Source organism: Erinaceus europaeus, chromosome X (assembly GCF_950295315.1).
Source record: "Erinaceus europaeus chromosome X, mEriEur2.1, whole genome shotgun sequence".
In the NCBI taxonomy this organism is placed as follows: domain Eukaryota; kingdom Metazoa; phylum Chordata; class Mammalia; order Eulipotyphla; family Erinaceidae; genus Erinaceus; species Erinaceus europaeus.
The window spans coordinates 61,210,308-61,234,572 of NC_080185.1; the positions used below are offsets into that span (position 1 = coordinate 61,210,308).

At 40.7% G+C, this 24,265-nt stretch overlaps 2 long non-coding RNA genes across 4 annotated transcripts in view; one reads left to right on the plus strand and one right to left on the minus strand.

The window, feature by feature from the left end:
- LOC132535862 (uncharacterized) overlaps positions 1–24,265 on the plus strand; it is a 794,128-nt gene that overhangs the window by 682,489 nt on the left and 87,374 nt on the right. The window lies entirely within an intron of this gene.
- LOC132535841 (uncharacterized) overlaps positions 431–24,265 on the minus strand; it is a 29,718-nt gene continuing 5,883 nt past the window's right edge. Inside the window, exons 3-7 of one of the 3 annotated variants that reach the window (XR_009547570.1) lie at positions 22,205–22,332; positions 4,932–5,016; positions 3,101–3,258; positions 2,355–2,450; positions 431–795 (exon numbers count right to left, since the gene is read on the minus strand). This is a non-coding gene — a long non-coding RNA (uncharacterized LOC132535841). The remainder of the gene's footprint in view (positions 796–2,354; positions 2,451–3,100; positions 3,259–4,931; positions 5,017–22,204; positions 22,333–24,265) is intronic. The other 2 variants (XR_009547568.1, XR_009547569.1) reach the window with 2 other exon arrangements.

The following is a 24,265-nucleotide window of genomic DNA, read 5'->3' on the forward strand; positions in this document are numbered from 1 at the left end:
AGTCTGAGTTTGCATTCTGTGGTCATAGCTAAGAACATTCTAGGCTGCATTCATTTCAGGACCATTCTTCCTTGAGTGGCAGAGTATGTTGACCCAGCCTACCTTCGGTGAGTGGTAGAGTCCACTACCAACACTGTTCCATATTGAGGGCAAAGTATTGTAGAGGTCCACAAGAGGGCCCCCTATGTTGTTCCTAATGGAAATGACCAATGACGGTGGAGAGGGATCTGTTAAGAGGTCTAGGCCCATCATATCTATGTAGTAATCCAAGGATTTCCTGTCTAGGGCCCCAGATGATGCACCCCTCATTTCTAACATACTTCTTTATATTTTCGACAACAAATCACAATGCCATGCAAACTTGGTCAGAATAATTTGGGCTGAATACATGGCTCCTGGACTGGAACTAGGCATACAGAGGACCCCTATCTTTTTTTCTTTTAATGTATTTATTTATAAAATGGAAACACTGACAAAACCATAGGATAAGAGGGGTACAGTTCCCATCACCAGAGCTCTGTATCCCATCCCCTCCCCTGATGGCTTTCCTATTCTTTATGCCTCTGGGAGTATGGGCCCAGGGTCATTATGGGGTGCAGAAGGTGGAAGGTCCAGCTTCTGTAATTGCTTCCCCACTGAACATGGGCATTGGCAGGTTGATCCATACTCCCAGCCTGTCTGTCTCTTTCCTTAGTGGGGCAGGGCTCTGAGGAAGTGGAGTTCCAGGACACATTGGTGGGGTCATCTGTCCAGGGAAGTCAGGTTGGCATCATGGTATCATCTGGAACCTGGTGGCTGAAAGAGTTAACATATAAAGCCATACAAATTGTTGATTAATCATGAACCTAAAGGCTGGAATATTGCAGATGAAGACTTGGGGGGGACCCCTATTTTAAACAGTAACTTGATCCACTTCAGGACAGTAGTTGTCCAAGCCAGAGAACCATAAATTGGAATGGCTTCCAAACCCGTCCCTTGCTTCCTTTCTCCTTTCAAAGTCAAGAGAGGAAACAAGCAGTCAGTTGAAGCTACCAGAAATGTTTAAAAATTAGAAGATATGGAATAGCCCATTTTAGGCCTTATATAACACTGAGGTATGAAAAAGGGTGTGTTTGGGACAAAGCCCTTTTAAGTCACCCAACTATAAGGAACTGAAAAAGGGACAGTTAAAGTTTGAAAGCTAAGAACTGAAAGACAGAGGTGATCAAAATTATTTCTTAAACATCTTGCCCTTTCTTCTGGACCTAGAATTATTAAATAATAAATTTAAGTACTTGATCTATATCTGTCTGTCTCTGTTTCTGTCTGTCTCTGTCTCTCTCCTCTCCTCTAGTATGCTTCTCTTCCATCCTTTGTCAAAATGGTGAGCCAAACTGAGGTTTAATAAATCCAATGACCAATACAAGTCATATAGCCATACTGAGAATCAACTTTATTTCCCTCTTTGCTTATTGAGCATGCCTACTTTTTCCTGTTCACTAAGATACTTCTGTGTCTTCTGGCTTTTGAAAGATATATTGCTAGCTGTTCACAGCAGCTACACCAGAAGTTATTATTGAAAATATCAATTATAACTAATTAATGGTACCAAGGAGATTCAAAGCTGGCTTAAGGGAAAAGATTAAACTGAAAATGAATAGTTTCTGTTTTCCCATTTATGTCCAGGTAGTGCCAATCAATGAAATGACACAAGCAATACCCTTTTGAAAGGAGGAGAGAGTATCTCTTTGATACTCTACAAAGCTGTGCTGGGGTGTCAGGCTGCCGCAGCCCGAAGAAGGGAGTAGCGGGGGGGTGGACTATGGAGATGAGCTTACTGCACAGAGCTCTACTTGTTATGGATCTTGTCCAGATGGGCCAACTGCACAAATCTGCCCTGTTGGAAGTCTCAAGAACAATGCCCTGGAGATAGTTGCAGCACTAAGCAATAAAGCCTGCCCCTCTGGGACTAAGCTCAGGGCATCGGCTGGTACAGGGTGCCAAAGAAGCCAAAGTACCAAATAATATAATAGCTCTAAGAAGTTCACAAAGCTACTCAGAAACAATGTCAGTTGGGAGGTACAGTCCCCCATAGAGCCCTGCAAGTGGAGAAGGGAAACAGGTGGTGTGGTGTTAGGTAAAATTGACTGACTTCCTCATCCTTGCCATTCTTGTTTCCTTTTCTTTTCTTTTCTTTTTTTCTTTTCTTTTTATTTCTCTTTGAAGGGGTTGCAAGTGGGAGATGCTGTGTCTCTTTGGAAGCATCTGACACACAACAATCTATTTAGTCACGAAATTCTTATATTTGGACACTTCTTAACACAGTGAGTAGCAAACAATGATATGAGGCTTACTTAGAGATCATTTCCACTTACTTTCATTCATATAGTATTCACCCCCCTTCAGAAGCCCACATAACTTTCTTCCTGGCTCACATATGAAGTGATTTTGAGTTTTAAAACAGCATTATTCTAATGAGAAAAAGAGTTATACATAAATAAAGTATTTGGGGTATTTCATTACTCCACTGTTAGTTTTTAATCTCAGTAAAAATATTTCATAAATATATTTTCCAGAGAGAGAGCTTTATTCAGTTGTTCTTTGGTTATCAGAACCTCTGTTTTGGGGCTAGTGGGGGCACACTTGACTTCTTCTCCTTCTCCTTCTCCTTCTTCTAGCATTTGCCCTTCTTCCGCAGCCAGTCAACAGCGTCAGGTTGAGCCTGATGTAAAGTCTCGAGACCTCCTTTGAATCTGGAGAGGTGGCAGTCGTTGACCACACTTGACTAAGTTCACATATTACCTCTGTCTTCCTTTCAGTTTTCTCTGTCCTCTAGAAATAATGATGTTCTGTCTCCCTCTACATTTTTTAATGAATTAATAATGATGGAAAAGACCGTAGGATAAAAGGGATACAATGCCACACAATTCCCATCATCAGAGTTCCATATCCCACCCCCTCCATTGGAAGCTTTCCTATTCTTTACCCCTCTGGGAGTATGGACCCAGGATCATTATGGGGTGCAGAAGATGAAGTCATGGGCCCCTTGGAATATATCTAAAATAAACTTCCTAGCTTTTTCCAAAACAGAGACCCCAAATCTCATTTTCTATATTCTTACCTTTAGGTTCCTGATTATTAAACAAATTGTTCTGCTTTACATCTTAATGCTTTTCAGCCACCAAGTTGCAGATGCTACCATGATGCCAACCTGACTTCCCTGGGCAGATGGCCTCACCAATGTATCCTGGATCCCCAGTTCTCCAGAACCCTGTCCCACTAGGGAAAGACAGAAAAAAGCTGGGTGTATGGATCGACCTGCCAATACCCATGTCTAGCAGAGAAGCAATTACAGAAACCAGGCCTTCCACCTTCTGCAACCTCTATACTTTTAATCCACAATCAAAACATCTTGCTTTCCCAGAATTCAAAATCAAAGTAAAAGAAAGTTGTCTTTGTGGAAGAAAATTAGTGAGTGTGGTTTATTCCTTTAACCTTCTCCCATAAGTCTTCACTCCACCTCTCACCAAAAAACTGACATTCTTTTAAAATGTTAAATTGTTTCTGAAATTATTTTCCTTTTTAACTGAGCCATGAAAATATCCAAGCTTAAATATATATCCTCTTTAGATGTGTTCCCACTTGCCTCTCTCCACTCTGAGTTATTATCAGTGTTGTAATTATCATTATTTTGTCACTTCTAATTGTCAAAGTATTTAACTACATTAGAATTGAATATCTTCCTAGGTTGCTCCACTGATAAATGAGAAATCAGCCAATCACAGAAACCAGCAATAGATTTCAATACTAGGTAATTCATGACTTATTCCATGGAAGAAATGTGTAATAAGCTCTTTGGGAGCAGGAAATATATCTTATAGAACTTTTTAGTTAACAAAGTTCCTAGTACATAGCAATACTACTCAGTATGTAGATGTAGGATGAATGCTTAACTCTTCACATGGCATAAAATATGCTACATTTCTATTCATCCTCTTTCCACTAACTTACTGATCACAGCAAAACAGAACTGAAGAAGAACTTTAAAAATGCAGTGTGCACACGCATACATACACACCCAAGCTAGTGCTTAGACATAACAGAACCAAAGTTAAGAAGGCATAAAAAGGGAGTCGGGCAGTAGTACAGCGGGTTAAGCACACATGGTTCAAAGTGCAAGGACCGGTGTAAGGATCCCGGTTCAAGCCCCCAGCTCCCCACCTGCAGGGGAGTCGCTTCACAGGCGGTGAAGCAGGTCTGTAGGTGTCTGTCTTTCTCTCTATTTCTCTATCTTCCCCTCCCCTCTCCATTTCTCTCTGTCCTATCCAACAATGTCAACAATAATAACTACAACAATAAAACAATTAGGGCAACAAAAATAAATAAATAAATATTTTTTAAAAAAAGAAGGCATAAAAACCACAGAATTCAAGATCAGACCTACAGGGGTGCAGAGGTTACACAGGCTCCTGTGATGAATATGGGCCCCAAATAAAATCTATGAGGTTTACAGTTAACAATATTTATAGACTTTTACCATATTTGGGAGCTACTCTCTCTCCTGATGCAGCTTTCTAGTCCTTTTTTCCAACTATGACACCATCTTCCCAGACAATACCTTGGGTCCACCTGCATGTTAGCTCTCAGACTCAGGCAAAAACTAGTTAAGTCAGAGGCCCCTTGGAATATACCGAAAATAGACCCACTAGCTTTTTCAAAAACAAAGACCCCAAATCTTCATCTGCAATATTCTTGCCTTTTGGTTCATGATTAGCCAATAATTTGTTCTGCTTTATATCTTAACTCTTTTTCAGCCATCAGGTTCCAGATGCTACCATGATACCAACCTGACTTCCCTGCACAGATAACCCCACCAATGTGTCCTGGAGCCCAACCTCCCCAAAGCCCTGCCCCACTAGCGAAAGAGAGACAGGCCAAGAGTATGAACTGACCTGTCAATGCCCATGTTCAGTGGAGAAACAATTACAGAAGCCAGACCTTCCAACTTCCGCATCCCATAATGATCCTGGGTCCATACTCCCATAGGGATAAAGAACAGGAAAGCTTTCAAGGAAGGGGATGGGATACAGAGTTCTGGTGGTGGAAACTGTGTGGAGTTGTACCCATTTTATCCCATGGTCTTGACAATATTTACATTTTATAAATAAAATTTTAAAAATCATTGTAAATTGCATCACTGAATAGAGAATGATAATGATCTGATTAGACATTAATAATGTGTCAAATACCAAGCTACATTTCAAAAACCAATCACAAAACAAAAATTGGCAGTGATGAGTAAGTACAGAAGCAGGGATTTGGCCAACATAAGCATCTGCCCCTCCCTGCTCCACATTCTGTTCCTGCTGGAAAGCCATTCATCCCTGAAAGGAGAGCAATTAAGCTGTTCTTCTCAGCCTCTTATCCCTGCTCCAACATTTTTCTCATATAGGAAAACATCTGCAGTCTAGAAACTTGGATTTGTGGCATGAGAACAGCTTGTTAGCAAATCTTAGCCCAGGAGGAGGAAGGACACCTGAGTCTGGGGCTTTCTTGCTCACAGCATTCTCTCAGTGTAAAAAAAAAAAAAATGAAGACCGCTGCTATGAACACCTTAAAAAGTCATATTAAGGGGGTTGGGCAGTAGCACAGTGGGTTAAGCACACATGACACAAAGCACAAGGACCAGCCTAAGAATCCTGGATCAAGCCCCCGGCTCACTACCTGCAGGGGGGTCACCTCACAAGCGGTGAAGTAGGTCTGCAAGGGTCTATCTTTCTCTCCCCCTCCGTCTTCCCCTCCTCTCTCGATTTCTCTGTTTTATCCGACAACAACGACAGCAATGAAAACAACAATAATAACAACAACAATGGTAAACAGCAAGGGCAACAAAAGGGGGAAAAAGCCACATTAGGGGAGTCGGGCGGTGGCATAGTGGGTTAAGCACACGTGGCGCAAAGTGCAAGGACCAGCGTAAGGATCCCAGTTTGAGCCCCTGGCTCCCCACCTGCAGGGGAGTTGCTTCACAAGTGGTGAAGCAGGTCTGCATCTTTCTCTCCCCCTCTCTGTCTTCCCCTCCTCTCTCAATTTCTCTCTGTCCTATCCAGCAACAACGACATCAATAACCACAACAAGGTTAAATGACAAGGGCAACAAAAGGGAAAATAAATAAAAAAATTAAAAAAAAAAACATGAGAACTCAGTTACAGCCACCCTGCTTGAGAAATTCTGTTTATCTCAGTCTCTGCTTTCACCATGAAGCTTTCTACAAATACCCTGATTATATCATACTGTGTGGTATGTTATCAAGGCAGTCCATGCTCTATCAACTTTCTAAGAGTCAACTTTCTCAAGAGAGAGGGAAAACCAGCACAACACCAGAGCTTTCCCTAATAATAAGGACCAGTGGGGGGGGGGGGGCTGGTCAGGCTTGAACCTGGGTCACATGTCTGACAGACCAGGAACCTTTACAGATGAGTTTTCTTGCTGATGCCATCTTAAATATATGTATTTCTTTTTTAAAATTTTATTTATTTTCCCTTTTGTTTCCCTAGTTGTCTTTTTATTGTTGCTATAGTTGTTGCTGTTATTGATGTTGTTGTTGGATAGGACAGAGGGAAATGGAGAGAGGAGGGGAAGACAGAGAGGAAGAAAGAAAGATAGACACCTGCAGACCTGCTTCACCGCCTGTGAATCGACTTCCCTTCAGGTGGGGAGCCAGGGGGTTGAACCGGGATCCTTATGCTTCATGCCACGTGCACTTAACCCGCTGCACTACTGTCCGACTCCCCAAATATATATATTTTTTCAAGAAAGACAGAGAAAGGCCAGAGTACTAGTCAGCTCTGGCATACTGGGGATTGAACCCAGGACTTTTGTAACTTCAGGCATGCAACTCTGGTGCAACACCACTGGATATCTCCCAAACTTAATTTCTTCTACTTTTTTATTTTTAAAGGTGACAAAGGGTCTTTCTTTTTAAATACTTATTTTATTTATTTATTCCCTTTTGTTGCCCTTGTTGTTTTATTGTTGTAGTTATTATTGTTGTTGTCGTTGTTGGATAGGACAGAGAGAAATGGAGAGAGGAGGGGAAGACAGAGAGGAGGAGAGAAAGATAGACACCTGCAGACCTGCTTCACCACCTGTGAAGCGACTCCCCTGCAGGTGGGGAGCCGGGGTTCAAACCGGGATCCTTATGCTGGTCCTTGTGCTTTGCGCCACCTGTGCTTAACCCGCTGCGCTACAGCCCAACTCCCAATTTCTACTTCTAACAGGCTGTTTTACGGTTCTCACAAGAACTAAGTTGCCTTAAGCGAATCACTGTTTTATCTGATTCAATTTTTTTAATTTATATTTATTTATTTATTTATTTATTTGGATAGAGACAGCCAGAAATTGAGAGGGAAGAGGGTGATAGAAAGGGATCGAGACAGAGAGAGACAGACACCTGCAGCCCTGTTTCACCACTTGTGAAGCTTTCCCCCAGTAGGTAGGAGCCAGGGTCTCAAACCCAGGTCCTTGCTCACTGTAACGTGCACTGAACCAGATGCACCACCACCTGGCCTCATTTGTGATTCAATTTTCACATCTGTTAAGTGAAGACAGAAACGGTCCCTGTCTTGTGTGATTGTTATGAGAATTAAATGAAATGGTGTAGTAACAAGGTTAACTCAGTATCTGTCACGTAAGAGAGAGACAGAGAGAGATGAGCAATTATAGTGAGACAACATCAACAGTCTCTTCTACACCAAATTTCTAGTAAACAGGCCTAACTAAAATTTCAGATTACCATTTTTATTTTAAAATAGTATTTTAATTACTAATTTAATAATGGTTTGTAACATTAAACATTTCAGGGGTATAGTTTCACACTACACCCACCACCACAGTTCTGTGCCTCCCCTCTTCTTATAATCACAAAGTGGTCACAAAAATCTGAAAAATAGTTTTGGGGTGTGTGTGTGTGTGTGTGTGTGTGTGTTCTTTGCTATAGTTGTCTATATTCTATTTATGAGCAAAACCAAGTAGTTATCCTTTTTACTTATTTCACTAAGTCATTACTTTTGTTCAGAAGGATACAATATCACCTTTCTACTTGCTGAATAGTATTTGACTGAGTATATAACTCACAACTTCTTTATCTAGTTGTCAGATTACCATTTTAAGTATCTCATCTTGCTGAGTTCACACTTATAAAAAGGGTCAGTACAAAATTATCTCATGTATATTTTCAGTGTCTGCACTATCACTGAGTTCTTCCCACTGGTTTATAACATGATTACAAATCCTGCAGTGATAGAAAAATAGCTTAACCTCTCTGTGTCTTAGGCTCATCATTGAGATAAATGGAAGAGGAATAAGAGGAAAGGGAATAGAAGAAGAGGAAATATAAAGGAAAAAGGAAAATCTTTACCATTCAACATGAGAAATAAAAACAAAATCAGGAGGCCGGGTGGTGGTGCACCTGGTTGAGCGTACATGTTACAGTGAACAAGGAGTCGGGCTCGAGCCCCTGGTCCCCACCTGCAGGGGGAAAACTTCACAAGTGGTGAAGCAGGGCTGCAGGTGTCTCTCTGTCTCTCTCCCTCTCTATAACCCTCTTCCCTCTCAATTTCTGGCTGTGTCTATCCAATAAATATATATTTTTTAAATTAAAAGATAAATAAAATAAAATCACTCTATATTTGATACTGAAATCCTCTCAAGTTCTTGATCTGTTACCTTTCTTATATTCATCACAAAGTTTCTTAAAAGTGATGTCCTGGGGCCAGGTGGTGGCACACCTGGTTGAGTTCATGTGTTACAATGTGCAAGACTTGGTTCAAGCCCCCAGCCCCTACTTACAGCAGGAAATCTTTACAAGTGGTAAAGCTGTGCTGTAGGTGTCTCTCTGTCTCTCCCACTGTCTCTACCTTCCTCTTGATTTATAATTGTCTCTATCAAATAAATTAAATATAACCAAAAACTTTAAAACATTTAAAATAAAGGAGAGAGATGTCCTTATTAGCCATTTTCATATTCCTCAACTCTACCATTTACTCCTTAATACATTCTGATCTATTGGGATGTTGGAAAAGTCATGATGCGTCTTTGCATAGAACAACACAGAAAATTACATCATGAGTTTTCAGTCAGCCCAATATTTTCTACTTTCTTCTTCCAAACTCCCACAATATCTATGCCACCCAGAATGCTTTTCACACATTGCTGGCACTGTCTTCTTAATTACCATATCATGTCAATTTTTTTTTTCCTCCAGGGTTATCACTTGGGCTCGGTGCCAGCACCATAAATCCACTGCTCCTGGAGGCCGTTTTTCCCACTTTGTTGTCCTTGTTGTTGTGCTTGTTGTAGTTATTATCATTAATTGTTGTCATAGCTATTGCTGTTGTTGGATAGGGCAGAGAGAAATCAAGAGAGGAGGGGAAGACAGAGAGGAGGAAAGACAGACACCTGCAGACCTGCTTCACAGCCTGTGAAGGTTCCTGCAGGTGGGGAGCTGGGGCCTTGAACCCGGATCCTTATGCCGGCACTTGCACTTTGCACCATATGCGCTTAACCCACTGTACTACCGCCCAGCTTCCATCATGTCAATTTTTTTCTATGCTAATCATTCATGACTTCTCCATACTTTGGAAACTCTTTCACACCTTTGAAATTCTCCTCTCCCTTGACTTACATTCTCTAGTTTCTTCTCTCACCCCTCTGGCCACTATTTATTGATATTGCTATTTTCCAGGATTTCATCTTTAGTTTTTGTGTTTTTAAACACCTACTTCTTGGCTGGTCTCAACTACTTAAATGACTATGGTAACTTATATGGTTATAATTGTCAATTGTCTACTTCCAGTTCAGATTTGCCATACTCTAGTCATATTTCAGTTCTCTATTTGACATTTTTACCTGTATACCCCACAAGTACACACACTCAACATGTCTAGAGCCAAACCTGCTATTTCCTTCAAACATCCTCCTCTAGCCTCTCCACTAATAATCCCGTTTTTGATGGCTGGCACTTCCATCTACCTGATGCCCCAAACCAGTGGTGAGTATCTTTGACAACTACTTCCTTCGTGGCCCCAGGATCTTGATCACTAAGTCCTCTTGACTCTACCTTTCATATGTTTCTGAAACCTCTCTCTCTCTCTCTCCCTCCCTCCCACACACCTTCCCTTCCCTCTCTCTGATCTTATCTTGGTTCAAACTTTAATTACAATATATTTTCCTATCTTCCAAACTATTGGCAACTTGACCTTTCAAAAACACAAAACTGTTTATGACACTTAATTGCTTTGAGTCCTTCAATAGCTTTTTATTGTCTTCAGAAAAAAAAAGCCACATTCCTTAAAGTTGACCTTTAAGAGATTTTCTACTCTACCCTCTGCCAGTGTGTCTACCCTCTTTTATCATCATTTCCTTCACTCCTCTAAATGCACAGTGACCTTGGTCATGTTAATCTACTCACATACCCAGGAGCCCAATAATTCATCTTATCTAATGCTTTGTGCCTTCACACATTCTATTCCCTATTCCATATTTCTTTAATTTTGAATGGGGAAATACTGTACAAGCCAGTTGTTATGTCAATAGTACAATTTCATATCTCCCTACAATATGTGTTAGCATTCCTCATCTATGACCAAAGTACTGTCTTCTTCCAACATAAGGTAATGTACCATTAGCCCCCTTAGAACCCTGTACCCTCCTTCATTATTAGTATCCTCAGATCTACTGATATAGACCAATGGTTTATTCATGTTTCATCCTCTATTTCCCCCTTATTTCGTTTCTTACATCCTACAGATGAATGGAATCAACTTTGTCCTTCTCCCTCTGGCTTATTTTGCTTAACACAACTCTTACTACCCCCAGTTCTACACACAGTGTATTGGGTTGCCAGGAAAAGTGTTGATGTGTTTTTCTATGCAGAAATGCATCATTACTTTTCTGGTATTTATTTATTTATTTATTTATTTATTTATTTATTATTGCATAGAGACAGAGAGAAATGGAGGGGAGGGGAGATAGCGAGAGAGACAGAGAGACACCTGCAGCCCTGATTTACTACTCGTGAAGCTTTTCCCTGCAGGTAGGGACCTGGGTCATCACACACTGTAGTGTGTGTGCTTAACCAAGTGCACCACCACCTGATCCCACATCATTACTTTTCTCACAACCCAATCATAAAACATGAGATCTTGTCTCACTGCTGAGTAATATTGTACATATACCATAACGTCCTTATGTATTCATCTGTCATTGGAGACTTGCTTTGTTTACAAATTTTGGCTACTATATATAGCACTCTGATGAGCATATATATCCTCAGTTAGATGTTTTTGTGATATTCAGATGGATACATAGGAGATAGCCCCTAAACATTAAAAAGTTCACCTCTGAGAGTAGCTTTATTTTTCCAGTCATGATAGCATCTCCCCAGACAATAACTTGCGTCCACCTGCATATCAGAGATCAGGCTCAGGAAAAAACTAGTACAGTCATGGGCCCTATGGACTATAACTAAAATAAGCCTACTAGCTATCTTCAAAACAGAGACGCCAAATCTTCATCTGCAATATTCCAGCCTTTAGGTTCATGATTAATCAACAAATTGTTTGGCTTTATACGTTAACTCTTTTTCAGCCACCAGGTTCCAGATGATACCATGATGCCAACTAGACTTCCCTGGACAGACGACCCCACCAATGTATCCTGGAGCCCTGCTTCCCCAGAGTCCTGCCCCACTAAGGAAAGAGACAGACAGGCTGGGAGTATGGATCGACCTGCCAATGCCCATGTTCAGCGGGGAAGCAATTACAAAAGTTAGACCTCCCACCTTCTGCACCCCATAATGACCCTACTTCCAGAGGGCTAAAGAATAGGAAATCTATCAGGGGAGGGGGTGGGATATGGATTTCTGGTGGTATGAATTGTGTGGAGTTGTACCCCTCTTATCCTATGGTCTTGTCAGTGTTTCCTTTATATAAATAATTTTTTTAAAGTTCCCCTTTGACACTTTCTAACTGAGAGACTATTAAAGCTCTAACCAGATATCACATTTTCTGTGAGGTTTTCTCAAGTTCCTATCACCTGAAAGTTGGGGGCACTCCAATAACACCTTATACACAGATCTACATTTGTATGACTATATAGTGTAATTAATGTCTATCTTATTTGTATATAAATATGAGTTTGAAATAAAATGATAATATATTTAAATTTGAATTCCCAAGACCATATTCATAGTATGAAGTGAATTAGTCTTTGCTAGATAATTTTAAAAACATTTTAAATGAAAATTAATACAGAGGAAGAGAGAGAGAGAGAGAGAGGTGGAGCAGAACATTGTTCAACTCTGCTTATGGTGGTACTGGGAAATGAATCTGAGACCTCGGAGCAGGCATGAAAGTCTTTGGCATATCCATTTTACTGTCTCTCCAGCCCAGCTAGTTAATTCTTAAAAGAAAAACTATAACTCTTAAAAAGAAAAATTTCAAGCACAAATTTGGAGCATTAGCTGTGTCATAAAGCCTACATTATCAAGGCAAAAATCATGTTTGCATCATTTTTCTTTTCAAAGAACTTACATCAGGAATATCATTGTAAGCTCTTTTGTGGGCCTTCCCAGGACCTAGCCCTAACTATAAAGAAATAATTTCAGTGACTGCCCCCACTATCCAAAGGGAGGCTGGGTCAATATACTCTGCCACTCCAGGAAGACTGGTCCTGAAATGAGTGCAGCCTAGATTGTTCCCAGCTGTGACCATGGACTGTGAGCTCAGACTGACAAGGACTAAGAGGTTACAGAGGCTCCTGTGCTAAATGTGAATATATATGGGCCCTAGGTTAGAATGATGGGGTAAACGGTTAATGGTATTTATATATTTTCTTCAAGTTTGCGAGATACTCCCTGCCCTAGTCCAGCTTTCTATTCCTATTCTCAACTCTGGCGTTATCTTCCCAGACAATATTTTAATCTACCTACATGCTAGCTATCAAACTCAGGCAAACATTAGTAAAGTCATGGGCCCCTTGGAATATAACTAAAATAGATTTCCTAGCTTCTTTCCACCCTAAGAACCCTATTCTCATCTGCTCTATTCTATTTTTCTTGGTTCATGTTTATTAAAATTTTTGTCCTGCTTTATATCTTAACACTTTTCAGTCACTAAGTTTCAGGTGCTACTGTGATTCTAACCTGATTTCCCTGGGCAAATGACCTCACCAATGTGTCCTAGAGCCTCACCTCTCCAGAGCCTTACCCCACCAGGGAATGATAGAAACAGGCTGGGAGTACAGATCGACGTGCCAATGCCCATATCCAGTGGAGAAGCAATTACAGAAGCAGAACTTTCACCTTCTGTACCCCATAAAGAATTTTGGTCTTTGGGGGTCAGCCAGCAGTGCAGCGGGTTAAGCACACATGGCGCAAAATGCAAAGACCAGTGTAAGGATCTCGGTTCAAGTCCCCAGCTCCCTACCTGCAGGGGAGTCAGTTCACAAGCAGTGAAGCAGGTCTGCAGGTATCTATCTTTCTCTCCTCCTCTCTGTCTTCCCTTCCTCTCTCCATTTCTCTTTGTCCTATGTAACAACAATGACATCAGTAACAACAATAACCACAACAATGATAAAAAAAAAAAAAAAAACAAGGACAATAAAAGGGAAAAAATAGCATCCAGGAACAGTGGATTCGTGGTGCAGGCACCGAGCCCCAGCAATAACCCTGGAGGCAAAAAAATAAAAAAAAAGAACTTTGGTCTAGGCTGGGAGTATGGATTGACCTGTCAATGCCCATGTTCAGCAGGGAAGCAAATACAGAAGTCAGACCTTCCACCATTTGTACCTCATAATTACCCTGGGTCCATACTTTCAGAGAATGAATAAGAACACTATCAGGGAAGGGGATGGGATACGGAGTTCTGGTGGTGAGAATTGTACTCCTCTTATCCTATGGTCTTGTCAGTATTTCCATTTTATAAATAAATAAATAGATAAAAAGAATTTTGGTCTATACCTCCAGAGGGCGAGAAATGTTAGGGAAAGATGACCACAAGGGTTTGAACTCCAATTCCATTAAGACCCAGAGAGAAAATAGAAAAAAGTTAAGGGCATTCAGAATTAGTAATAGGTATTAAGTGTGACTTAGAAAGGAAAACAATGGGGATGAGTGGTGGCACACCTGGTTGAATGCACATGTACAAGGATTCAGGTTCAAGCTCCCAGTCCCCACCTGCAAGGGGGAAGTTTTGCAAGTGGTGTAGGTGTTGTAGGTGTTTCTCTGTATCTCTCCCTTTCTATCACTCTCCTTCCACGTCAACTTCTAGCTGTCTCTATCCAATAAATAAATAAAGATAATAATTTTTAAAAGATAGCAAGAAAATGCAGAGCCATAGGAAAAAATGGGCAAATATATATAAATATAGATAATTAAAGAAATAATAGTCAACCCATATATGTGATCTAGAAAGAACTACTACAGTTTCCAATGGAAGGAAAGAGGACAAAGAACTTTAGCAGTGGAAACAGTGTGGAATTACACCCGTTATCTTATAATTTTGTAAATTAATATTAAATCACTAATAAAATACTAATAAATAAAGAAAAGAAAATCATTTTACAGCTCTAGCACTTGGTGATGCCAGGGATTGAATCCAGGACCTCTTGCAGTTAAGTCTCATGTGCTACCGCTGTGTTATCTACGCCTCAGCCATACTTTTCAAAACACTCATCAAAACATAGCTTTGAACTAAGGTAGCCAAATACCCAGGTGAGGAATGAGAAAATGAGGCTCAGTGAGGCTCAGTGACTAACCAAAATCTCTCAATAAGTTAGTGACAATGGCAAAACCAAAACCTAGGTTTCCCTTTCTCAGCATTAACATCTTATCTCCGGGGCTAGGAATTGTCAAAGGCAGAATCAAGGAGTCTTAGGGCAGACAGTCACAGGATACATATACATACATACTTCAGAGTTCTTCTACTTTCAGCTTATAGATTCATTTTCCCATATTTTGTTTGGAGAGGAAAATACAAAAAGAGGCATTTCTGCTACTTTATTTATTTATTTGTTTATTTATTACCAGAGCACTGATTGACTCTGGCTTATGGTGGTGCTGGGGACTGAACCTAGAACCTCAGAGCCTCAAGCATTAGAGTCTCTCTGCACAACCATTATGCTATCTACACCACCCCCCACCCCATTGCCCTCTGCTACTTTAAAGACTTTTTCTCTTATTGTTTTGTTGTTGTAGTTATTGTTGTTAGATAGGACAGAGAGAAATGAAGAGAGGAAGCGAAGACAGAGATGGGGAGAGACAGACAGACACCTGCAGACCTGCTTCGCTGCCTGGGAAGCGACTCCCCTGCAGGTGGGGAGCCGGGGGCTCGAACCAGGATCCTTATGCTGGTCCTTGTGCTTTGAGCCACCTGCGCTTAACCCGCTGCACTACTGCCCGACTCCCAGACTTTTTCTGAATAGGGAAGCTTCCAATGGAGGAGATGGTATGTGGAACTCTGGTGGTGGGAATTGTGTGGAATTGTACCCCTCTTATCCCACAGTCTTATTGGTCATTATTTAATCACTAATAATTTGAAAAAAAATACTTTTTCTTAAGCTGCATATGTACAACTTTGAGAATTAATGCATTAAACAAGGAATATTGTAATGAGGAGCCTGAAGAATAGACAGTTAACATATGCCCTAAGGAAAAGTAAGAGGGAAGCAAGCAAGGACATAAAGGGAACCTAAAGGGAGGGAAGAGGTTACAGGTAGGAGAGTTTTAAGAGAAGCAATATAAGAGGTCTGTGTTTTGCCAAGAACCTTCTGAGTCCAGGTTGTAGAATACACTACAGAAAGACAACAGGAGGTCATTAGGTGGCCTGAAAAGAGGAAAGTAGTGGGTACTAGGGGAATATGAATCAAGGGTAACAAACCTAGTCCCAGTGGTCAAGCCTACCCAAGGAAGTGACATTTTAAGAGTGATTTGGAGACAAGGTTCACCACACTGAAGAGTTTGAGGGCACTGACCTTCTGCTTTAGCTAAAACAATATTCATTTATATTTTGGCTATTTCTTCGGTCTCAACCTGTAATGATTCAGTGTCTTTTCCTTCTAGGCAATTTGTGTCTCTAAGTCCCTCTCATACTCCAAATTCTCAGTTCATGGCCAGGTAAGGCTTTTCTTGCTTCTCTCAACATCTATTCTGTTTGTCAAATAGCATTTAAAGATACACTATTTAAGACTGCTACTTAACTTTATACACATCACTAAAATCCCTATAGGATCCTTGAATTTACAAAACGTCTTTCATTACTTTGACATCATCCAGGGTATCCAGCACAGTAATCAGTGAATAATGTACTCATCAGATGGATGGATGGATGGATGGATGGATGGATGGATGGATGGATGGACGGATAAGCCACTAGAATTCCTATAGACATCTCTTAGCAAACCATTACTGCCACTGAAGCTAATAGGGAAAGGGGTTTATGATCACTAATATACATCTACTACCAAAGACCTAATATTTGAAACTGATAGCTCCTTTCCACTGCTCACTACTTCTCACCCCTTCCAATCCTGCCTACCAACCACCACCACTTTCTATTGTTCCTTCTGTCTTCTGATGGTCAGCAAAGATGAGAAAATGGTCTACTGTCCTCAGAGACTTACACCAGCCTGGACTACTCTGCAGTGCCATGAAGAGCCAGGACTTTTGTTAACAGCTGGGACCATGGTGGGGCAGTGAGCACAGCTGACAGCCCTGCTCTAGAGCAAGCATCAATCTTCCTCTGTCCTCACAGCCAAGTTTCACAGACCAGCTCTATTGAAAGCTGACTGCACCCGCTTGGGTCTCACTGATGTCCCACCCACAACTCTGGCAGGGGAGCAGCTGGGTGAGTCTCGGCTTTGGACCTTTTAGGAACTTCCCTGGCTCTCCTCTGTCTTTAGTTTCTAATCATGTTACCTCGAACTCAGCGTCTTGAAAGAACATGTCCTCATAGGTTCCCACACCCTAAACAACGTTCTCGCTCTCCAGCCACAACTTCTTACTACTCATAGTTTACCATTAAGCTCATTTGCTCATCTACACAGTAAAAACACAAGAAAGAAAGCAACTCATTTCCGATGTATACTTTCAGTGGAGCTTGCTACTGAGTTGGGTCCTTAGATGTGTATGCATCTATGTAATTTTTGACTTCAGATAGGTTTCCACTGTTTTAAAAATTTACACATCAGATGGGGTCTAGAGCCTTTAAATTTTTTTCCTCAGTATTAAAGCGCAAGACATAGATGCCTAGGGCCCCAGAGATCCCAGGTTCTATCTCTGGTACCACTATATACCAATACTGTGTGGTATTCTATTCTCTCTCTCTCACTAAATAAATACATCTTTTAATTCTATTTTATTCATTTTTGTCATCACTAGAGATTCAGTGCTCCTGGTGAAATTTTTTTCAGATAGAAAGACACCACAATGACTGAAGCTTCATTCAGGACTGGAACAAGTTACATGATAAAGTGTACTACCCAAGTGAACTATCTGGCAGGCTCAAAAATAAATCATTTTTAAATTCTCATTGTCTTTGTTTCTCTGATAATCAATGAATTGGAGCATTTTTTTCATGTCTGTTACCCTTTGGTATCCCTTTTGTGAATATTCTGTTCATGTCTTCTCCCAATTTTTGGATAGGGTCATTTGGTTTTTTTGTTTGTTTTGGTTTTGGTTTTTTGTTGCTGAGTTTGGCGAGCTCTTTATATTTTGTTTTTGTTTTGCCAACAATCTTTTTATTTATTTTTAGAAGTAATTTTTTATATTTATTTATTTATTTATTCCCTTTTGTTGCCCTTGTTGTTTTATTGTTTTAGTTACTGATGTTGTCATTGGACAGGACAGAGAGAAATGGAGAAAGGAGGGAAAGACAGAGAGAAGGAGAAAAAGATAGACACCTGCAGAACTGCTTCACCACTTGTGAAGCGATTCCCCTGCAGGTGGGGGGCTGGAGGCTCGAACCAGGATCCTTATGCCAGTTCTTGCACTTAGTCCGCTGCGCTACCACCCGACTCCCACCAACAATCTTTTTAAATTTTATTTATTTTTATTAAATAAAGACAGAAATTGAGAAGGGAGGGGGAAACAGAGAGGGAAAGAGACAGAGACACTTGCAGCCATACTTCACCTCTTGTGAAGCTTTCTCCATACAGGTGGGGACCAGGGGTTTCAACCCAGGTCTTTATGCACTGTAATGTGTGTATTTAACCAGGTGTGGCACTGCCCAGGCCCTATATATTTTGGTTATTAGCCTTTTGCCTGATATATGGTATACAAAGTTCTTCTCCCATTCCGTAAGGTGTCTCTTTGTCCGGATGATGGTTTCTTTCAATTTGTAATAGCCAAAATTTAGAAGCAACCTAGATGTCCAACAACAGATGAATGTCTAGAAAAGTTGTGGTACTCAGCTATTAAGAATGATGAATTCACCTTCTTCACTTCATCTTGAATGGAGCTTGAAGGAACCATGTTAAGTAAGATAAGCCAGAAAGAAAAGGATAAATATTGGATGATCTCACTTATGGACAAAAGTTGAAAAATAAGAACAAAAGGAGAAACACAAAGTAGAACTTGGACTGAGTTTTGTTTTTTTGTTGGTTTTTTTTAAATTTTTTTAAAAATATTTTATTTATTTATTCCCTTTTGTTGCCCTTGTTTTATTGTTGTAGCTATTATTATTGTTGTTGTCATTGTTGGATAGGACAGAGAAATGGAGAGAGGAGGGGAAGACAGAGGAGGAGAGAAAGATAGACACCTGCAGACCTGCTTCACCGCCTGTGAAGCGACTCCCCTGCAGGTGGGGAGCCGGGGTTCGAACCGGGATCCTTATGCCGGTCCTTGTGCTTTGCGCTACCTGCACTTAACCCGCTGCGCTATAGCCTGACTCCCCTTGGACTGAGTTTTGCATACTGCACAAAGTAAAAGACTCTGGGGGGAGGGGGGTGTCAGGTCCTGGTACAAGACAGTGGAGGATAAGTTACGCTGAGAGTGATAGTGTTTTGCAGAAAACTGAGAAATTTTACATATGTACCAACAACTGTATTTACTGTAAACCATTAATCCCCTAATTAAAAAGAAAAAAATTCCCTTTGAAATCCCAACTGAGGACCTTTTTGACACATAGTCTCCTTTCTGGCCTCCTCTTTCCTCATCTGGAATGAAAAGCAAGCCCTGTCACACTACCAGCTCTTGCTCCCATACTCATTTTACCTATGTTTCTCTGCCTGCTACAGAACACAATTTCACCAATAACTGAGGTCTGTTTGTGGTTTTCAACCTTCCCTACTCCCAAAGCCCCAATGGTCATGGTACAGATTTTACTAACAGCGGTTCACTACAACAACACTTCCTCAGGGGTACAGTGGAGAGTGGCAAACGAGAGGAGATTCCACTTCTAGGAGACCTTATCACAATTTCTAACAGAGAGGTTTTTAAAATGTAAAATCTTCCTATGAACTACGACAAGATATGTTCATACTAAAAGAGTATATGTACCACCAAAACCCCTGGTTAATAAGTACTCTTCTAACCCATGTGTGTTCACCCAAAACCTGATGAAGCACTTTTTAAAATTTTTCATTATGTTAGGTTTAAAAATGTACATAGGGAGGAAGAATATAGTTTAGCAATCCACATGTACCTACCATTAAGCTTCAGGAATTTTGACACAGTGGCTTAAGTACTGATATTTTGTTCTCTTTCATAATACTATAGTTGATTACTCTCAAGATATAACTTTTATCATCCCCAAGAAAATGGAGACTGTGGGTGTCAGATATATGCATAAAATAGTTATCTCTGGGAGCTAGCAATGTAGCTCACCTGGAAAGGCACTAGCATTATCATGTAGGCAGCCCAGGTTGAAGTCTCCAGCACAACACATGGGGGTACTGTGGCTCTGGGGCAATCTTTGATTCTATAATGTGTGTGTGTGTGTGTCTGTTTCTGTCTCTGTTTCTCTCTACACATCTCTCTCTCCTCCCTCTCTCTCTCTCCCCACCTTCTCTCTCTCTCTCTCTGTCTCTCTTTCTCTCTCCACCTCTGAAAGTCTACTTCATAATCTCTTGAAGCAACGCTCAAATTGTAGGAGTCTGCAAATGCTAGTGGAAGTCAATCTTTGTATCTTTTGGTTGATGTATAGCACACATGACTAACATGACCACTCCAAGTGAAGTCTCTGGTTAAGAAAACCTGCATGCTATACTTTTGACTATAGAAGATAAAACAAACAGATTGCATGGAAGTCTAGCATCATAAGATCACCCAAGGAATCTATTAATTAAAGTAGTTCCTGAGTCATTTGAAGGGATATTTTTCTGTCAAATGGACAGGTGAGGCAGGGGAGGGAGGGGGAGGAGGAGAAAGAGGAGGAGGAGGAGGAGAAAGGAGCTAGGACAGAATATATAAAAAGTTCCTGGAAGGGAGTCAGGCTGTAGCTCAGCGAGTTAAGCACGAGTGGCGCGAAGCACAAGGACTGGTGTAAGGATCCTGGTTCAAGCCCCTGGCTCCCCACCTGCAGGGGAGTTGCTTTACAGGTGGTGAAGCAGGTCTGCAGGTGTCTATCTTTCTCTCCCCCTCTCTGTCTTCCCCTCCTCTCTCCATTTCTCCCTGTCCTATCCAACAATGACATCAATAACAACAGTAATAACTACAACAACAGTAAAACAACAAGGGCCACAAAAGGGAAAATAAATATAAATTTTTTTTTTAAAAGTTCCTGGAAAAATTTACATTGCACATGCAAACAAGACTGATTTGCTAAACTGGTTCTAGGAAATCTCTATGGAACAAGACAATATATATAGAAAAACATCATTATTAAAGAGAATATCATTTTACCTAACCTGGAAATACCCAATTTTTAACATTTTTTTCATATTTATTTTTCCCTTTTGTTGCCATTGTTATTTTTTGTTATTATAGTTATTTTTGTTATTGATGTCGCCATTGTTAGATAGGGCAGGTAGAAATGGAGAGAGGAGGGGAAAACAGAGAGGGTGAGAGAAATATAGACACCTGCAGACCTGCTTCACTATTTGTGAAACGACTCCCCTGCAGGTGGGGAGCCAGGGCTCGAACTGGGATCCTTAAGCCAGTCCTTGCACTTCATGCCACATGCACTTAACCTGTGAGGCTACCACCCAGCTCCCCAGATTTTTTAAATTTTAAATTAAGCAAACATTCCTATTTAAATTTTCCAATTAACTCACCAGAAACAAAAACAACATCAAATTAACCTTGAAATGGACCAATTTCACCTACCTCCCCAAGGCTATGGGAAAACAGTGGTTTTCCCCCAACCTACTTGACCACTATACCTCACAGACCAAGGAAGGTCCTCACAGACCAAGGAAGGTTCTATTAGGTACAAATTAAGACAAGCAAGCCCAGAAGCTATTCTTGGACAAGTCAGGCTTTACCCTGTACAAAGGTACTCAACTAGAAGAATACACGTGGCTACTGAGAGTCATTCTTTATCTGTCCTAGCTGAGGTATTAACATCCCTGAGAAAGAAAAAGTACTATTTTTAATTTTAATTTTATTTATTTACTATTGGATAGAGACAGAGAGACACTGAAAGGAGAATGGGAGATAGAGAGGGAGAGAGACATCTGCAAATCTACTGCACCACTCGTGAAGCTTCTCCCCTGCAGGTGGGGACCAAGGGCTTGAACCCAAGTCAGTGAGCATTGTACTGTGTGCACTTAAGCAGGTGTGCCACTGCCTGGCCCAAGGGAAAAAAAATTTCCTCATTGTTACCCCTAGATTGGAGACTTCTGTGCAGTAAGCCTGCCCCAGTTGGAACAAGGTTTTAATTAACATAAAGACACTCTATGAAGAAATGGTGGCCTTGAAGATTAACATAGAGTACTTGTAGCCTTTTCGTGGTTCTGTGAAAGCTAGGACCAAAAGTAGCAGTCTTTCTGACCTTAAGCATTGAAGCCTAACAGACTTAAGCTTCCATTTAAAGACTAGGGGGGAGGGGTTACACAGACCTTTAGAGATGAGTATGGTATGAATCTATATCCTTATAATTGTATAAAACATTAATAAATAACTGATTAAAATATTATTAAAATAAACTATAATTAAATTTTAAACTTTCATATGAAATAAAAAAGAAAAGATTATGAGCTATTAAGATAGCTCACATGGGAAGGTACCTACTTTGCTATGTCCATGACCCAGGTTCAAGCCTCATCACATGGGAAAAGTTTCAGTGTTGTGTTATCTTTCCTTCTTACTTCTCTCTTTGTCTTCTGATCTGAAAAAGTTGGCCTGAAGTAGTGAAGCCTCTGCAGAGACAAAAATTCATTAATTAATAAAGTAAAGATTATAAAGACAGTGGTTTAAAACTTAAACTCACACAAGGGCGGGTGTAAGGATCCCGGTTCGAGCCCCCGGATCCACACCTACAGGGGAGTCGCTCCACAAGCGGTAAAGCAGGTCTGTAGGTGTCTATCTTTCTCTCCCCCCTCTGTCTTCCCCTCCTCTCTCCATTTCTCTCTGTCCTGTCCAACAATAACAATAATAATAACTACAACAATAAAATAACAAAGGCAACAAAAGGGAATAAATATTTTAAAAAGATGGCAAACACTCAAGGTTTATTTTAAAAATGTAAACTCAAAGGGAATGAAAAAATTTTTTTTCTTATAATCCACTAGGAATCAGGAATCTGAAGCCGTATTCTGCTATTAGAAATAGGAGGGTATTCTCATCTAAAAGGAAACAGCTGCTTCCTCCGCATCCTGACTCCAAATTACACACATAGTATAGGTTCAGATGCAAAATGAAGAAGATAGTTACCAGGGTAAGTAGAGCATTAAGAAAATGCAAATTGAAGCAGGGAAATACAAGCTTTTATGTGTTATGTTATGTTATGTTATGTTATGTTATGTTATGTTATGTTATGTTATGTTATGTTATAGTAGAATGAAAATGAGAGATGGTCTGAAATCATCAAAATATTTCCATTTGTTTTGTATTTGTATTTTGGGGGCCCAAAAGACAAGTTACTGTGGTTGAACAATAGGCTTGTCAAATTTGGACCTGCATAAAGATCCCTGTTTGAGTCCCCAGGCTCCCCACCTGCAGAGGGGGTTGCTTCACAGGCAGTGAAACAGGTCTGCAGGTGTCTTTCTCATCCCCCTCTGTCTTCCCCTCCTCTCTCGATTTCTTCTGTCCTATCCAACAATGACGACAGCAACTGCAACAATAGTAATAACAACAACAACAATAAACAAAAAGGGCAACAAAAAGGGGGGAAATAGCCCCCAGGAGCAGTGGATTTGTAGCACAGGCACTGAGTCCCAATGATAACCCTGGAGGCAAAAAAAAAAAAAAAAGGCAGGGGCCAGGCAGTGACACACCTGGTTGAGTGTACACACTACAGTGCACAAGGACCTTGGTTCAAGCCCCTGGTCCCCACCTGCAGGGGGAAAGCTTCAAAAGTGGTGAAGCAGGGCTGCAGATGTCTCCCTCTCTATCTCCCCTCCCTTTCTCAATTTCTGTCTCTATCCAATAATAAATAAATTATAATTTTTTAAAAGTATTCTATTTATTTTAGTTTTGAGAGAGATGCAGAGAGAGAAAGACACAGAGAAAAAACACCAGAACACTGCTCAGCTCTAGTTTATGGTGGTGCGGGGGACTGAACCTGGGATATCGGAGCCTCAGGAATGACAGTCTCTTTGCATAACCATTATGCTGTCTACCCCCGCCCAACAAATTATAATTTTTAAAAAGGCACAGAGTGAGAAGATGGATCAGAAAAAAACAACCGTATCATCTGTTGTCTGCAAGAATACCACCTAACTCAACAAGACAAACACAGACTCAAAATGAAAGGATGAAAAAAATCATACAAGCTAATTGTCCATAAAATAGGGCAGGAACTGCAATTCTAATATCAGAAACCATATAATTTGGGAGTCAGATGGTAGCACAGCGGGTTAAGTGCATGTGGCGCAAAGCGTAAGGACTGGCGTGAGGATCCAGGTTCGAGCACCCAGCTCCCCACCTGCAGGGGAGTCGTTTCACAAGCAGTGAAGCAGGTCTGCAGGTGTCTTTCTCTCCCCCTCTGTCTTCCCCTCCTCTCTCCATTTCTCTCTGTCCTATCCAACAATGATGACATCAATAACAATAATAACTACAACAATAAAACAACAAGGGCAACAAAAGGGAATAAATAAATATTTTAAAACTATAAAAAAGAAACAAATAATT